The 5,472-nt window shown below is 37.1% G+C and overlaps 1 long non-coding RNA gene across 3 annotated transcripts; it reads right to left on the reverse strand.

The window, feature by feature from the left end:
* LOC145428212 (uncharacterized) lies at positions 1-3,063 on the reverse strand. 3 transcript variants are annotated; one of them, XR_013908443.1, is made up of 5 exons: positions 2,976-3,063; positions 2,211-2,276; positions 1,711-1,866; positions 1,167-1,259; positions 1-869 (listed from the first exon to the last, which is right to left on the reverse strand). It is a non-coding gene; the product is annotated as an uncharacterized LOC145428212 (long non-coding RNA). The 3 variants fall into 3 exon arrangements; XR_013908444.1 differs by lacking the exon at positions 2,976-3,063 and adding an exon at positions 2,820-2,962; XR_013908442.1 differs by lacking the exon at positions 2,976-3,063 and having other exon boundaries at positions 2,211-2,759.
* Between the last annotated feature and the right edge of the window lie 2,409 nt (positions 3,064-5,472).

The following is a 5,472-nucleotide window of genomic DNA, read 5'->3' on the forward strand; positions in this document are numbered from 1 at the left end:
GAATGTTAAGAGAATTTTTATTTTAGTTAAATCATTAAAGTATAATCAAGTAGAAACAAGTATGCCTTATAATCAAGTGTTTATATATTTTCACACGGTAAAGCTTACTGTTGAAAAGAACACAATGTATTCCTTGCTTAAGTGTGTGGGATGTTTGACAAAGACAGGATATATACATGCATTCTTTACTTCAGTGTCTGCGATGTCAGATAAGCATGAATACTGCTGTGTCGTTGTTTTTCAGTTTGTGTGCAGAAGTTAGATAGCTAAGACAATGCCTGAGCTCTCCCCTCTTCAGTTGAAAGAGGAAGTACTATGTAACCCATTTTGCCTTATAAATAAAGCGAGTAAACGGTGCTCGGTGTGTTAGTCTGCTCAGAGACTCTCACCCGTGCGCACGTCTTTGAAACTCTGAGTCGGTCTGCCAGTGTCTCATTTCTCTCTTACTGTGCTTTTACAAATGTCAACCCCTTGACACCCTTATTTTTAGTATGTATTGCAATTACCTTTACAATGCACACAATGTAACACAAACTGAATATGAACATATTTCTACCTCATAACAATATGCCTTGAACGCTAATATACACACCACCCTTCAACATTTCTGGTGCAGTATCATCTCTCAATTAAATCCTTTAAATCTCAATACTTTTGATTGTCTCTTAGCTTTCAGTCTTGAGGTTAACTGAGATTCAGTGCATATATCCCACCCATTAAGAGTGCACATGCAGAGGCCAGGTCTTCCAGGTCATGCAGGACACACTAGATGGTTATACCCACATCGGCTGGAGGAGTGCTGGCATCAGCTCTTTCGATGGTAAAGATAGCAAGGGTAATTTGTTCCAGCTCCCTCTGAACAGCTGTAGCTTAGACACAAAAACATAGAAAAATGGCATCCAGTTTTAAAAAAAGAAAGAAAAAGGGCCAAAGCTACCCTTTAATGACGTAAACACAATATTAGGAACATGCACCCCAGTGCGCCACTATTTTAGACTACAGATTCAACGATAAATATAAATAGTTTGGGTATACAAGAAGATTTCCCAAAACATTTAAACAGGTTCCATGCAAATTACAACAACAACAACATTACAACATGCAACAACATTAGTTATTCAAAATTTGGTTTAATACAGATAAAAAACTAAACTAAAATTACCAACCAATTATTCTTTGAAGAGGATGCTTGGGTCTTCATTCAGGTAAAAAGGTAGTGCCCTGAGGACACACTCCCTCCCCTTTTCAATGGTTTCCTTCTGTAGAGAGTGGCAGAGATACAGGAAGAGAAAACAGATATACTTTAGGATGACAGAAACTCACATTATACGCAAAATGAATGACATATCCACTGCACAGATAGACATGTACACAAGACCAACTAATCATCACATGGACATGAATAGTTAACCTGTTGGGCAGGGTTTCCACCACATTATATATGTCCATAATGGAGGTAAAGACAAACTAATACATCATCTTTTTTGCATTCAAAACATAACATAAAAACATTCACTTCTGGTTTAACCTAAATCAAGGGATCAGATTTTACATATGTTTAGGTAATTTAAATTTTCCAACGTTTTGAGTACCAAACTTTGTCTTGCTTAATATAAATGTAAGTGCACTGTGCAGCTACCATACACTAGCTGTTTAAATTTGAAAATGATCTTATTAGCCATAATATTTTGCTACCAACAGAATAAACACCTGTGTGGCTGGGGCCAAAGTTTGTCTAATTTTCTTCCCTGCAACGCCTCCTTTTTTCTTGAAGACTTTTATGAGCTGGTCAGTGTATTGGTCAAGTTGTGTAAAAAGCCTTGGAACATGTGCAGCAGTAGTAATCCTCACATATTCTGCTTCCACCTGAAAATATGTCAACAAACACAACATACTGTACTGTAAATATACATACTATATGTACACATATACAAACTAAAACTAATGTAGTAAGACCTCATTAAAGCTATAATTTTAACACAAACATTTACACAAAATGCTAATGGAGCCATTACAGCTTTTATTGTTATTTATCAAGTTCCAAAAAATATTGATCACAGCTGATCTGAAAAGAATTTCATGCCTCAGGCCCTTGAACTGCAACCATGGTTCAGATGTGGAGAAGAAATAACAGGGGCATGGGATGGGTCACAAAAGAAAACTTAACTTATAAAACAGTTTTGTTTTTAAAAGTATAACAGTTCACATACCACATACAAGCTCAGCAATACCACATACACCACATCAGTATAGGAGGGAGCAGGTAAAGGCAGGATCTGAGATTTATAAAGTAAAACAAGAAATTCATTACTTAATTTCAAGAAGCAAATTATTGTTTGAATTACAACTAAATAAAATACTACTCAGAAGAAAAGCAAGAGATTGACACTGCCATGTGCTAACTTTCTATAGAAGCAATTATCACCAGGTCTGTCGACCTCCATTGTCTGTCCACTCATATGTCTTGAATAATTTTATTAAAAAAAGTAAGTGTGTACTTTCACAAACTGTAATTTATAACTACATTGATATGTATAACTCCGCTAGGAAACATGCTGTATTTACAGACCATTTTTACATAATACAGATTACTGATAGAGCAGAACAATGGTGTCACAGTGGCTTTCGCCCTTGACTTTTTGGATTTTAAATGTCACTTTATGCTATCCTTGCTATCCTATTCGATATTTCCGACTCTCGGATTACAGAAAAGGAATCCCAAGAAAGCAAATGGAAAAATAACCCCTTGAAAGAATAACCCCACGAACCCCTGTAGCTAATCCCTTAATAAAACACAAAACAATAAAAATGTTTCTTACACAGTCCACAAAATAAGCATGTCCAGGACCCAGTAAAACTAATGTAAAACAAGCACACGCAAACGATATAACATGTCTTGTAAGACAAACGCAAAATATAACCATGCTGGACATATAGATACTACACAACATAGTCAAAGAAAAAAGTGGTCTTACCTCTCAAAGAAACAGTAGCTTGGCGCCAAAACAGCCTTTTTCAGTTAAATTTGAAGTCTTGTGCATGAGCAGGCACAAGCCGTGAAACCTTCTTGTTCTGCGCGGTTTCATTACAACTGTTTTTGCATTACTGCCACCTTGTGGATATACAAGGTATATCGATCCTAATTGACTTAACTTAAATGTTATGCGATCAAGTAACACATTAGTATTATGTACGTTGAATAATAGACACAATTACGTAGACTTGATTAGAAAAACATATGTTAACTTAACAAAAACATATATTTTAAGTAAAATGAAAATAAATAATTAATATACACTGAACAATCCACCTCATTCATTTTTTTGAGTGTATGGTATTGGTGTGTTTCTCATTGGCATATGGCAGTGCTACAAATCTTTGTGCGAAGTGACTGTGCTAACCAATTCTCATTTCAAGATGTCCTTATGATGCTTGCTACAGTGTAGCGGCTCGAGTTAGGCTGGACCCGTTGGCCAGCTACCCTCAGGGTCATTCCACGGTTGATGACATGGTCCACTATTGTAGCTCTGATGTCATCAGTGATTCTATTTCTTACTCTTCCTACCCTTCCTCTCCCCCCTCCTCGTCTTCCTCTTGCTCCTCCTTGTCCTTGTCGTCCTCTTCATCCTACTTCTTCACCTCCACCTCCTCTTCCTCGGCCTCCTCTACTTCTCACTCTTCCTGCTCCCTCCATTGTACTCCGCACACACAGCTTACCTGTATTATAGTGCTTAGGCTGACTGCAAAGTGAACTAATTATCTAAAAAAGTTTTCACATGTGAAAGTGTGCCAGACAGTTGGCAGATTAGTGTTAATGATAGCCATACATGTGTATACTTTTGCTAGGAGTGTGTTGGAAATTTGGTAATTGAGTGTTGTGCAGTGAATTGTGCCTACAGTTTTGCAAAGTGTGTGTTACGAAATTGCAAACTGAGTGCAAAGCAGTTTTTGTGCTTTTAGTTTTGCAAACTCAGTGAGTGGTTTTGCTATAAGTCTGAATAGTTTTAGAGATTGTGCTACAGGAATCACAGTTAGGGTTTAAGCATTCAGAAAAAACTGTATATTTCACTCTCACTTTATTGTTTTGGCATGTTTATGCCAGATAATGTATATATTGACAAATCAAAACATATGATTTTTTTCCAGTGCAAAGAACAAGTAAAAAAACATGAACATCAAATTTAAATCAGTATTTTTTTTTATTATTATTATTCTTTTTTACATTGAAGACATTTGTGGCTTTAACAGCTTATATCATAAATAATAATCAAACTGGGGATCATCAGACCTCCAAAAACAAAACAAAACTACTAAAAAGTCTGTCTGTGTCCGTTTAGTGTCGTTGTGTGTCTGACTGCAGCCATGAAGCTCTTTGGAGTCGTGTGGTGTCGCTCTGTGGGCCTTTCACATTATTTTGTGCTAGTTCAGTGTTTTTATGATTTTCAGTTTCTTGTGCCCATCACTTCTCTTCATGGTAAATTTTCATCATGTTTTACTTATTTTATGTCTTTTACATTTGTTTTTATCTATTTTCTGGTCTGTTTTCTCTTTTTTAGCCCTCTAGTATCTGTTGTGTCGTTTTACACTCCTTCATCTTTCTCTTATTTCTTTGTCTTTTTATGATGGTGTTTGGGTGGCAGGGTGTTATTACAGCATCACAGTGAGAAGGTTCTGGATTTGAATAGCTTCATGTTGGGCCTCCTTTTAGCCGGTTAGTTCTCCTGTACAGAACTTTGTGGTCGCTGTGCAGGTGCTGCAGGTTTTCTTTGGGCCATATTTGGTGTTGTCTGACAGTCACTGGAAGGACAATATAAGACCTAAGGCAGCAGACTCATCGAGCTCAGATGCAGCACTGCAGCGAATATGCTGCAGGCTGGATTGCAAACATCACAACACACCTGACTCTGTGAGGTGGACCGGCGGGGGAGCTGAGCATGAAGAGTCCTCCTGAGTCAGCGCTGTTTTGATCTTTACTTTGTGTCATCTTGGAAAAATAAAATACTAATAAAAAGTCTCTCTGTGTCCGTTTGTGTCTGTTTCTGATTATTTTATCAAATGTCATACAAAGAGTTGGTCAAGGTTCTGCGCACAATATCCATTTATGGTGTTAGAGGGAAAACTCACCAAGCCGTCATCTTCTGACTGGATTTATGTGACTGACGGGATTCACAAGTAAAATCTTGTGATTTTTAAAAGCAGGAGTAAAGTCTGTGCTTGTGGAATAATCCTGAAATCAGGATTTATGAGAACAAGAAAATATTGTTAGAATTACAAAAAGGTGGAGCTCTCTGGAGACTCAGGGAGCTTCTCCACCCCTCAGAACAAAATTCAGAGATATTTAAACTGGATTAAGTGACACGGAAACACTTCAGCTCCTGCTACTCAGAGATGTTGTTTAATTATAATATCTGTAGTTACCTTCCAGAGTAATCTGAGTAATGTTTATATTTCCTCACATTTATAGTGACGATC

The sequence above is a fragment of the Astatotilapia calliptera genome, chromosome 4, assembly GCF_964374335.1.
Source record: "Astatotilapia calliptera chromosome 4, fAstCal68.1, whole genome shotgun sequence".
Lineage (NCBI taxonomy): Eukaryota > Metazoa > Chordata > Actinopteri > Cichliformes > Cichlidae > Astatotilapia > Astatotilapia calliptera.